This window comes from Anomaloglossus baeobatrachus, chromosome 10, assembly GCF_048569485.1.
Source record: "Anomaloglossus baeobatrachus isolate aAnoBae1 chromosome 10, aAnoBae1.hap1, whole genome shotgun sequence".
Lineage (NCBI taxonomy): Eukaryota > Metazoa > Chordata > Amphibia > Anura > Aromobatidae > Anomaloglossus > Anomaloglossus baeobatrachus.
Genome location: NC_134362.1, coordinates 189,331,137 through 189,343,503, shown reverse-complemented (window position 1 = coordinate 189,343,503; position 12,367 = coordinate 189,331,137). Strand labels below are relative to the sequence as shown.

The following is a 12,367-nucleotide window of genomic DNA, read 5'->3' as shown; positions in this document are numbered from 1 at the left end:
CCTTATAGCGACCATCAATCAGGTGTTGGATATTTCTCCCCCAGCTCCTCCAATTGAGGAGTCAGCTTCTCAGCAGGAGAAATTCCGTTTCAGGTTTCCCAAGCGTACATTGAGTACGTTTCTGGATCACTCTGACTTCAGAGAGGCAGTCCAGAAACACCGAGCTTGTCCAGATAAGCGTTTTTCCAAGCGCCTTAAGGATACACGTTATCCCTTCCCCCCTGACGTTGTCAAGTGCTGGGCTCAGTGTCCCAAGGTGGATCCTCCGGTCTCCAGACTGGCGGCTAGATCCATAGTTGCAGTGGAAGATGGGGCTTCACTCAAAGATGCCACTGACAGACAGATGGAGCTCTGGTTGAAATCCATCTATGAAGCTATCGGCGCGTCTTTTGCTCCAGCATTCGCAGCCGTATGGGCACTCCAAGCTATCTCAGCTTGTCATGCGCAGATTAATGCAGTCACACGTACGTCTGCTCCGCAAGTGGTGTCCTTAACCTCTCAGGCGTCGGCGTTTGCGTCCTACGCCATTAATGCTGTCCTGGACTCTGCGAGCCGTACGGCGGTAGCATCCGCCAATTCGGTGGCAGTCCGCAGGGCCATGTGGCTACGTGAATGGAAGGCAGACTCTGCTTCCAAAAAGTTCTTAACCGGTTTGCCATTTTCTGGCGACCGCCTGTTTGGTGAGCGATTGGATGAAATCATTAAGCAATCCAAGGGAAAGGACTCATCCTTACCCCAGTCCAAACCAAACAGACCTCAACCACGGAAGGTACAATCGAGGTTTCGGTCCTTTCGGTCCGCGGGCAGGTCTCAATTCTCCTCGTCCAAAAGGCCTCAGAAGGATCAGAGGAACTCCGATTCATGGCGGTCTAAGTCACGTCCTAAAAAGACCGCCGGAGGAACCGCTCCCAAAGCGGCCTCCTCATGACTTTCGGCCTCCTCACACCGCATCCTCGGTCGGTGGCAGGCTTTCCCGCTTTTGCGACGCCTGGCTGCCACAGGTAAAAGACCGATGGGTGAGAGACATTCTGTCTCACGGTTACAGGATAGAGTTCAGCTCTCATCCTCCGACTCGATTCTTCAGAACATCTCCGCCCCCCGAGCGAGCCGATGCTCTTCTTCAGGCGGTGTGCACTCTGAAGGCAGAAGGAGTGGTGATCCCTGTTCCCTTTCAGCAGCAGGGTCACGGTTTTTACTCCAACTTGTTCGTGGTGCCAAAAAAGGACGGATCCTTCCGTCCTGTTCTGGACCTAAAACTGCTCAACAAACACGTAAAAACCAGGCGGTTCCGGATGGAATCCCTCCGCTCCGTCATCGCCTCAGTGTCCCAAGGAGATTTCCTAGCATCAATCGACATCAAAGATGCTTATCTCCACGTACCGATTGCTCCAGAGCATCAGCGCTTCCTGCGTTTCGCCATAGGGGACGAACACCTTCAGTTCGTGGCACTGCCTTTCGGCCTGGCGACAGCCCCACGGGTCTTCACCAAGGTCTTGGCAACAGTAGTAGCAGTTCTGCACTCTCAGGGACACTCGGTGATCCCTTACTTAGACGATCTACTTGTCAAGGCACCCTCTCAAGTGGCATGCCAACACAGCCTGAACATTCCTCTGGAGACTCTCCAGAGTTTCGGGTGGATCATCAATTTTCCAAAGTCAAATCTGACACCGGCCCAATCTCTGACATATCTTGGCATGGAGTTTCATACTCTCTCAGCGATAGTGAAGCTTCCGCTGGACAAACAGCGTTCACTACAGACGGGGGTGCAATCTCTCCTTCAAGGCCAGTCACACCCCTTGAGGCGCCTCATGCACTTCCTAGGGAAGATGGTAGCAGCAATGGAGGCAGTTCCGTTTGCGCAGTTTCATCTGCGTCCACTTCAATGGGACATTCTCCGCAAATGGGACAGGAAGTCGACGTCCCTCGACAGGAACGTCTCCCTTTCTCGGGCAGCCAAGGCTTCCCTTCAGTGGTGGCTTCTTCCCACTTCTCTGTCGAAGGGGAAATCCTTCCTGCCCCCATCCTGGGCTGTGGTCACGACGGACGCGAGCCTGTCAGGGTGGGGAGCGGTCTTTCTCCACCACAGGGCTCAGGATACTTGGACTCAGCCACAGTCCTCCCTTCAGATCAATGTTCTGGAGATAAGGGCAGTGTATCTTGCCCTAAAGGCGTTCCAGCCGTGGCTGGAAGGCAAGCAGATCCGAATTCAGTCGGACAACTCCACAGCGGTGGCATACATCAACCACCAAGGCGGAACACGCAGTCGGCAAGCCTTCCAGGAAGTCCGGCGGATTCTGCTATGGGTGGAAGCCACAGCCTCCACCATATCCGCAGTTCACATCCCGGGCGTAGAAAACTGGGAAGCAGATTATCTCAGTCGCCAGGGCATGGACGCAGGGGAATGGTCCCTTCACCCGGACGTGTTTCAGGAGATCTGTTGCCGCTGGGGGATGCCGGACGTCGACCTAATGGCGTTCCCGGCACAACAACAAGGTCCCGACATTCTTGGCACGGTCTCAAGATCACAGAGCTCTGGCGGCAGACGCCTTAGTTCAGGATTGGTCGCAGTTTCAACTCCCTTATGTGTTTCCTCCTCTGGCACTGTTGCCCAGAGTGTTACGCAAGATCAGGGCCGACTGCCGCCGCGCCATCCTCGTCGCTCCAGACTGGCCGAGGAGGTCGTGGTACCCGGATCTGTGGCATCTCACGGTGGGCCAACCGTGGGCACTACCAGACCGACCAGACTTGCTGTCTCAAGGGCCGTTTTTCCATCTGAATTCTGCGGCCCTCAACCTGACTGTGTGGCCATTGAGTCCTGGATCCTAGCGTCTTCAGGGTTATCTCAAGAGGTCATTGCCACTATGAGACAGGCTAGGAAACCAACGTCCGCCAAGATCTACCACAGGACGTGGAGGATATTCTTATCTTGGTGCTCTGATCAGGGTTTTTCTCCCTGGCCATTTGCCTTGCCCACTTTTCTTTCCTTCCTTCAATCCGGATTGGAAAAAGGTTTGTCGCTCGGCTCCCTTAAGGGACAAGTCTCAGCGCTCTCTGTGTTTTTTCAGAAGCGCCTAGCCAGACTTCCACAGGTCCGCACGTTCCTGCAGGGGGTTTGTCACATAGTCCCTCCTTACAAGCGGCCGTTAGAACCCTGGGATCTGAACAGGGTGCTGATGGTTCTTCAGAAACCACCTTTCGAGCCAATAAGGGATATTTCTCTCTCACGCCTTTCGCAGAAAGTGGCCTTCCTAGTAGCAGTCACATCACTTCGGAGAGTGTCTGAGCTAGCTGCACTGTCATGCAAAGCCCCTTTCCTGGTGTTTCACCAGGACAAGGTGGTTCTGCGTCCGGTTCCGGAATTTCTCCCTAAGGTGGTATCCCCCTTTCATCTCAATCAGGATATCTCCTTACCCTCTTTTTGTCCTCATCCAGTTCACCAATGTGAAAGGGATTTGCACTTGTTAGATCTGGTGAGAGCACTCAGACTCTACATTTCTCGTACGGCGCCCCTGCGCCGCTCGGATGCACTCTTTGTCCTTGTCGCTGGCCAGCGTAAAGGGTCACAGGCTTCCAAATCAACCCTGGCTCGGTGGATCAAGGAACCAATTCTCGAAGCTTACCGATCTTCTGGGCTTCCGGTTCCCTCAGGGCTGAGGGCCCATTCTACCAGAGCCGTGGGTGCGTCCTGGGCTTTGCGGCACCAGGCTACGGCTCAGCGGGTGTGTCAGGCAGCTACCTGGTCGAGCCTGCACACTTTCACGAAACACTATCAGGTGCATACCTATGCTTCGGCAGATGCCAGCCTAGGTAGGCGAGTCCTTCAGGCGGCGGTTGCCCACCTGTAGGACGGAGCCGTTTATGGCTCTATTATGAGGTATTATTTACCCACCCAGGGACTGCTTTTGGACGTCCCAATTGTCTGGGTCTCCCAATGGAGCGACAAAGAAGGGAATTTTGTTTACTTACCGTAAATTCCTTTTCTTCTAGCTCCAATTGGGAGACCCAGCACCCGACCCTGTGCCCTTCGGGCTGTTGTTCTTTGTGACACATGTTGTTCATGTTGAATGGTTTCAGTTCTCCGAAATTTCTTCGGATTGAATTTACTTTAAACCAATTTATAACTTTTCCTCCTTCCTGCTTTTGCACCAAAACTGAGGAGCCCGTGATGCACGGGGGGTGTATAGGCAGAAGGGGAGGGGCTTTACACTTTTAAGTGTAATACTTTGTGCGGCCTCCGGAGGCATAGCCTATACACCCAATTGTCTGGGTCTCCCAATTGGAGCTAGAAGAAAAGGAATTTACGGTAAGTAAACAAAATTCCCTTCTTTCCGGATTGTAAGACGCACTTTTTTCCCCTCAAAACTGGGGGTAAAATGAGGGGTATGTCTTACAATACGGATATGGCTTACCAGGGTGGCGGTAGTGGAGCGGGTTCATAGGGGGCGGAGTTGGCGATACTGAGGGTGTTCCTGCAGTGTCACGGTGGCAGCAGGCACCTGATGTGACTGTGGGCTCTATTGAATCGTCCCTGGTTGACGCGATGGACTTCAAGTAAATAGGTGCAGAGACCTTTTTGCACACACTGCGTCCATGGCCATTTTCTTGAAGTCCATCGTGTCAACCGTGGGCGATTCAATGGAGTCTGCAGTCAGATCAGGAGCCCTCCACCGCAGTGACACCCCGTCCTGTGACCCTCCTAAGTCCTCCACTGCAGTGACACCCCCGCAGCACACCGGCAGATCCATGGCTCCCACTGCCGCAACGCCCCCAAGGCCACAGTATTACTTACCCACCATCCATTGACCCTCCTGAGACGCAACACCCCTTCCTGTGCGCCCGCAGCATCCGCTGACCGTTTCCTGTGACCTTCCTGAGCCGCTCCACCACCGCTGCTCTAAGTGCACTAGGGTTCTAAGACTGACCCTCATTTTAACATGAAAAATTATTTATCCTATTTTCCTCCTCTAAATTTGGGGTGCGTCTTATAAACCGAAAAATATGGTATATATAAATATTTTTTTTTAAAGCATTTTGTCCTGGCTACTGGGCCGGTGGACCGTCTTAATCTGTATCCTATAGTCCGTGCTTTTGGTATCCTGCGCACAGCACTTTCTGTATATGAAACCCTCTTGCGCAGATATGGAGTAGCAGACTCGCTTGCAAATTTTGCGCAATTCTTGCCCTAATTTTGTAGAGCACTTTGGTGCCTTACCAAAGGGGACATTGACTTGTCTTTCACAACTCAGCACAAAGGGGTGATGAATTCTAAAATGAAGGCTTATATAGCGGACTTCAGGTATCCTGTTTTTACTAATACTGAGATGAGATTTCACCTTTATTATGTTTTTTTTTTTTTCTTAACCTTTGTGATTAACTCTTGTCTTCCATTGGCAGCCATTCCTGTAAATGTTCTCATAAAGAAAGAGATATCCAGCCCAACACAGCCCTGTACTTTTGAAGACTCTATGAAAGGTATCCATCTGCTTCATATTGATTCAAAAGTTCACTCAATTCTATCTGGACATTAGCTTTTTTTTTGGGGGGGGGGCATTTATGTCCATTTTTTATATTTGGAGAATGAAAAGAAAACGTATCAGTCTTAATTTGAAAGGATAGACATGTGCTAATCATCTGTGGATAAACTTTAGAGGAGTTTTCTTTGTTTCTTTGCACGTCCTCTTCTTTTTAGTAGAACGTTATTTTTAAAATAACCTTTAGCAAATGGAGTTATATAGCATTTATCAATCTCTGAACTCCCCTGATTCTGCTTCTCTTTTCCGTTTTGCTCTGCAGTTCTCCATTGCAGAGATATTCACATTTGTTGCTTTTGGAGCACGCTATGTGAAATCTCTGCTTGCAGACCAACTAGGTGTTTCTTCCGAGTCTTCTCATGCCCTTTTCCCAGACACTACTAATTGCAGCTTGCCAGCATCTAGGAAGCCAGGGTGAAAGCGCACGCCCCAGAGAAGACTCTGAAGAAACACCTAGTTGGTCTCCAAGTAGAGATTTCACATAGTGCGCCCCTAAAGCATCAAATGTGAATATCTCTGCAATCGTGAAGTGTAACGCAAAACGGAAAAGACGAGCAGAACCAGGGGAGCTCAGGGATTTTTACAAAGTATGTAACTCAGTTTATTGAGCACGGGATGAAAAAAATTGGTCAAAGCTATCCGCAGTAATTCGGGGGGGGGGTGGATAATTAAAATTCCCAAAAGTGCCACCGCTATGGACATTAAGCATTACACAGTTCCTAATTTCATTAGTGAATTTATTCTTTTAACTTTTTTTTTTTGCTTCCACATTCACATTTGGAGATCACACATGTTGGAGTGAATGTCGTACCCTGCCCGGGAAATATTGGGTCGTCACTGACTTGGGTTAGGGCTACGCTGTCCGACATAATGGAAGTTCTCGGTCTCTCTCACTTCTGATGAGTGACCATTAATCACCATCTTGTCTTGTCCGGACACATTCGGGCAACCCTCATGTTCTTTATTATTCAGCATAGAATAATATATTTTGCAATGACCATATTTTACTTCTTGTCCTGGAAAATGAAGAATTTGCTCCCATCGTGCCTCCAGTTTCATGTTATTTTATAGCTGGTTGTCTGCTTTGGAAAGTTATTTTTGGGAGAATACCGGTCCCAATGTTTATTATTATTATTATTATTATTATTATTATTATTATTACTATTACTATTATTATTATTATTGCGCCATTAATTCCATGACGCTTCAAGTGAAAAAGGGTCCCAATATTATTATTTTTTTTTATTATTATTATTATTACTATTACTATTATTATTATTATTATTGCACCATTAATTCCATGACGCTTTACAAGTGAAAAAGGGTATACATAAAAACTAGTACAACAATCATTAACAGTACAAAACAGACTGGTATAGGAGGAGAGGACCCTGCCCGCGAGGGCTCACAGTCTACAGGGAATGGGTGATGGTACAATAGGTGAGGACAGAGCTGGTTGCGCAGTGGTCTACTGGACTGAGGGCTATTGTTGGTTGTAGGCTTGTCGAAAGAGATGGGTCTTCAGGTTCCTCTTGAAGCTTTCCATGGTAGGGGAGAGTCTGATATGCGGAGGTAGAGCGTTCCAGAGTATGGGGGAGGCACAGGAGAAATCTTTGTGGGAAGAGGAGATAAGAGAGGAGTAGAGAAGGTGAGGATCTGAGGTTGCGTGCAGGTAGGTACTGGGAGACTAGGTCACAGATGTAAGGAGGAGACAGGTTGTGGATGGCTTTGTAGGCTATGGTTAATGTTTTGAACAGGAGTCTTTGGGCAATGGGAAGCCAGTGAAGGGATTGGCAGAGTGACGAGGCTGGGGATTAGCGAGGGGAGAGGTGGATTAAGCGGGCTGCAGAGTTTAGGATAGATTGGAGGGGTGCAAGAGTGTTGGAAGGGAGGCCAGAGAACAGGAGGTTGCAGTAGTCGAGGCGGGAGATGATGAGGGCATGCACTAATATTTTTGCTGATTCTTGGTTAAGAAAGGCACGGATCCAGGAGATATTTTCCAGATTGTTTTTTCCAACGCGATTTGGAGATTTGCTTATATTACTGTTGTCTGCCCAGGTATAGACATTTTCAGGGACCACAAATACTGATGGCCTATGTTTAAGATAGGCCATCATTTTTGGATCCACAGAGTTATCAACTTCTTCCAATCTGATGCATGAAAGGACATTCCAGCGGGTACTGCATCCCCATCATTGTTTACCAGGCACGGCGCCATACTGTCTATTTGAGGCTGTGCCCCATATTGCAACTTCACTTGAATGGGACTGGACCATAAACAGTTGTAAGTGAGGATCTGGGCCCTGGTAAACGATGAAAAGGTCCCCATATTTGCTGGACCTTCAGAGCTGCTCATTATCAGGAGGGCTGGACACCAATCAGTCCAGGTTCTCTGTTTCCCCGAAAATAAGACCTACCCCAAAAACGAGCCCTAGCATTAATTTGCAGGATTTTTGTAGAATGCCTAAAAAGATAAGCCCTGCTAAAACAATAAGCTTTAGTTACTGTCAGGGCCGACGTTATGAGGAGTCAAACTGCGCAATAACTCAGGGACCCCAGCAGTTGTATTCTGAGATTAAGATTGTTTAAGGACCTTTGATGACTTCACAGTCATGTGACCAAAGGAGTCTAAAAGAACTGCGCAGGAGACAGGTTGGTATGCAGGACTGGCATTAGGGAGAAGGGAGAGAGAACTGGGCAATTTCACAGGACCCCATTCCACCAGGGGCCCTTAGCTTTTATATTCTGATTATTATAGGACTCCTTAAGGACCTTTGTGACATCACGTCATGTGATCAAAGGTCTCTTAATTGCAGGAGTCTAAAAGAACTGCGCAGGAGACAGGCTGGTATACAAAACTGGCATTAGGGAGTTGAGAAAGCAAACTGGGCTATTTCACAGGACCCCATTCCACCAGGGGCGCTTAGCTTTTATATCCTGATTATAATAGGACTCCTTAAGGACCTTTGTGACATCACGTCATGTGATCAAAGGTCTCTTAATTGTAGGAGTCTAAAAGAACTGCGCAGGAGACAGGCTGGTATACAAAGTTGGCCTTAGGGAGTTGAGAGGGCAAACTGGGCCATTTCCCAGAACCCGAATTCCCTTAGGGGCCTTAGCTTTTATTTCCTGATTATAATAGGACTGCTTAAGGACCTTTGTGACATCACGTCATGTAATTAAAGGTCTCTTAATTGTAGGAGTCTAAAAGAACTGCGCAGGAGACAGGCTGGTATACAAAACTGGCATTAGGGAGTTGAGCGAGCAAACTGGGCCATTTCTCAGGGCCTGATTCCCCCAGGGGCCCTTAGCTTTTATATCCTGATTATATTAGGATATCCTGATTATAAAACACTGCTTAAAGGGAACCTGTCACCTGAATTTTCGCTATGAAACTATAAGAATCCCCTTCTGCAGCTCCTGGGCTGTATTCTGTAAAGGTTCCTCTTGCTACTGGCCCCCCTTTCATACCCAAATAAATACTTTATAAAATCTTACCTTTTGGTATGCTAATGAGCTTTGCTGGCCACGGAGGCGGGCTGTATTTCTTCCATTATTCCCCCTCCTGCCGCTGTTTGCCGTCCCCCTGTGTTGATTTACTTAGATGAGGCCGCCGCCCTCATGTTACGCAAGGCTCCTAAAGTCTCGCGCATGCCCAGTGGCACTATCGCGAGACTGAGCGCTCTTCAAATCGCGAGCGCCGGTGATGTAATTGCGCAGGCGCGAGATTATGTGCGGCGCTGTGAATGTTATCACCAGCGTCATCCAAGTACCCGCCCATAATCTCGTGCTCGCGCTTTTCCCTCTGCCTCCACCCTCATGCGCTAGCGCTGGCCATATCATCCACCTTACCTATTACCGGGGACACAAGATTATGGGCGGGTACTTGGATGACGCTGGTGATAACATTCACAGCGCCGCACATAATCTCGCGCCTGCGCAATTACAATGTGCGGCGCTGTGAATGTTATCACCAGCGTCATCCAAGTACCCGCCCATAATCTCGTGCTCGCGCTTTTCCCTCTGCCTCCACCCTCATGCGCTAGCGCTGGCCATATCATCCACCTTACCTATTACCGGGGACACAAGATTATGGGCGGGTACTTGGATGACGCTGGTGATGACATTCACAGCGCCGCCCATAATCTCGCACCTGCGCAATTACATCACCGGCACTCGCGATTTGAACAGCGCTCAGTCCCGCGATAGTGCCACTGGGCATGTGCGAGACTTCAGGAGCCTTGCGTAACATGAGAGCGGTGGCCTCATCAACACTGGGGGACGGCGAACAGCGGCAGGAGGGGGAATAACGGAAGAAATACAGCCCGCCCCCGTGGCCAGCAAAGCTCATTAGCATACCAAAAGGTAAGATTTTATAAAGTGTTTATTTAGGTATGAAAGGGGGGCCAGTAGCAAGATGAACCTTTCTAGAATGCAGCCCGGGAGCTGCAGAAGGGGAGTCTTATAGTTTCATAGCGAAAATTCTAGTGACCGGTTCCCTTTTAAGGACCTTTGTGACATCACGTCATGTGACCAAAGGTCCCTTAATTGCAGGAGTCTAAAGCTGAAGAGCAGACTGGCTGTTGTGTGTGTATAGATAGGTAGACACATGTAGTTTCAAAGGGTCCCTCACTTTTGCATCAGGGGGTGAGTACATAGGTAGCATGCCCGGTCGGCAGGTTTTGGCATTTGTCCTATTTTAATAGGGCTGGTTCTCAACGCCTACCGGCCATGTATACCTCGTGGCAGGCACCTGGCAGTGTACCCTCATCAGCCCCATTTATCACGTGACGTGGAAGTGGCACATTTGTGGTCTCCAGCTATTGTCCAAAACTACAAGTCCCAGCAGATATGAGACTACTTTCCCTGCGTGATCAGTAAATCCCATACATTACCGTTCAGTATTTGTCATCTAAGTAGCAATTCATCACTTCGTTCCTGTCCCTTTTTTTCCGATTTTTGTCTTTCATTTGCTTCTATCCTCATTTGTTTTATGGAAATGTAATATGATTTGTTTATCGTTGGCACAAAGATCGAGGATCGTAGGAAAATAACCAACACGTGATGAAGAAATGGTATTCTTCTCCGCGGGGTCATCCGGGACCATGGCGCTCCGCTTACAGGACAGCCGGGCACTAACCGGGCCAGTAAAGCTGTTTACGGCCAGTCCCCCCCCCCCGGGCTCCGGCGTGCCTCGTGTTTTGGTAGACTGATTTGCATTCCCGTTCTCGCAGGCTGGGAGCTATGGAATGCAGATTTGTCAATGGTGGATGTAATGGAGTTGACTTGTGACTTCGAATAAAGGGGGGAGATAGAAAACGGAGAGGGCAAATATCCTCCACTAATTTCTTAAACACACAAAGCGCTGGTGGGAACCCATAGAAAGTGTATAGATGGCCCAGGTGACGGGGGACATGTTGACGCAGGGCCGCGCTCTCCAGCTGCAGAGGTATTCTCCGTGCCAGACGGTCATAAAACAACGTAGTGTTTGTGGCCCGCTCAGAATAGCGAGACAGACACCGAGGCTTTGCCAAGCAACTTCTGTACAAGAAGGGGAAAGAAAAAAAAAAAGCTTTGAAAACCTCAGCGAGGCTCAGTTCCTGTTTTTCCTGTCCGAGGCCGGCCAAAAATATAAGATGCCTCATAATTTCCTCAAATAGAAATTGAGACCTTCGAAGAGACGGCGTCAACTAAAACGAAGGCAGATGGTACAAACGTTACACCCTGCGCCATGAAGGCCTTTATCAAGTGACTGGAATCAGTAGATCAAAAAATGGGATAAAGCGGGAAAGGTAGGACCGTGAAAATGGAGAAGTAACCTATGGAGGGCTTAAAGGGGTTGTCTACTTAAGAAAAGTTTCCTTAGTCCTTGGTTTATGATTCTAATGTTTTGACCACCGGACTGGAAAATGGTTCCAAGGAGCAACACCCTCTCCGGAGGACTTCTGTCCCATATTACACTCCATTGATTTGAATGGGCACTGTGCAATACTTGTACACTGTAGGGAAATTAAACACTTTCTGCCAATCGCAGGGGGACTCCAGTAGGGGGACATTAGACCCTGCTTAGTTATAAATCAGTCCATTCCCTTCAAGGAATGATATGGAATAAGTAGATTTTGGGTACTCACCGTAAAATCTCTTTCTTGGTGCCTTCATTCGTGGACAGGAGACCATGGGTATGTGCTGCTGCCACTAGGAGGCTGACACTAAGGTTAGCTCCTCCTTGGTAGCATACACCCTGCGACTGGTACACAGGACTCCAGTCAGTAAGCAGTAGGAGAGGCAAGATAGAAAGGAACAAAAAACAGAATGACACAAGGGCGGGTGCCGTGTCCCCCAATGAAGGCTCCAAGATAGAGCTTTTACGGTGAGTACCCAAAATCTACTTTTTTTTTTTTTTTCTCGCTTCGTTGGGGACACAGGAGACCGTGGGGCGTACAAAAATAGTAGTCCATGAAGTAGAAAACCACGGCATACAACATCCAAGATCCAAAAAGAAAGATTTTTGTGTACTCACCGTAAAATCTCTTTCTTCGTCGCTCCATTGGGAGACCCAGACGATTGGGTGTATAGCTACTGCCTCCGGAGGCCACACAAAGCATTACACTAAAAAGTGTAAGGCCCCTCCCCTTCTGGCTATACACCCCCAGTGGGATCACTGGCTCACCAGTTTTCTGCTTTGTGCGAAGGAGGTCAGACATCCACGCATAGCTCCACTGTTTAGTCAGCAGTAGCTGCTGACTATATCGGATGGAAGAAAAGAGGGCCCATATAGGGCCCCCAGCATGCTCCCTTCTCACCCCACCGGTGGTTTGTAAGGTTGAGGTACCTAT

The 12,367-nt window shown here is 48.8% G+C and overlaps 1 protein-coding gene and 1 long non-coding RNA gene across 2 annotated transcripts in view; both read left to right on the top strand.

The window, feature by feature from the left end:
* LOC142255437 (uncharacterized) overlaps nucleotides 1–5,473 on the top strand; it is a 25,687-nt gene extending 20,214 nt beyond the window's left edge. The window contains exon 4 of the long non-coding RNA XR_012727420.1: nucleotides 5,395–5,473. This is a non-coding gene — a long non-coding RNA (uncharacterized LOC142255437). The remainder of the gene's footprint in view (nucleotides 1–5,394) is intronic.
* PSMD7 (proteasome 26S subunit, non-ATPase 7) overlaps nucleotides 1–12,367 on the top strand; it is a 627,368-nt gene that overhangs the window by 37,755 nt on the left and 577,246 nt on the right. The gene's annotated exons all lie outside the window — the stretch shown is intronic.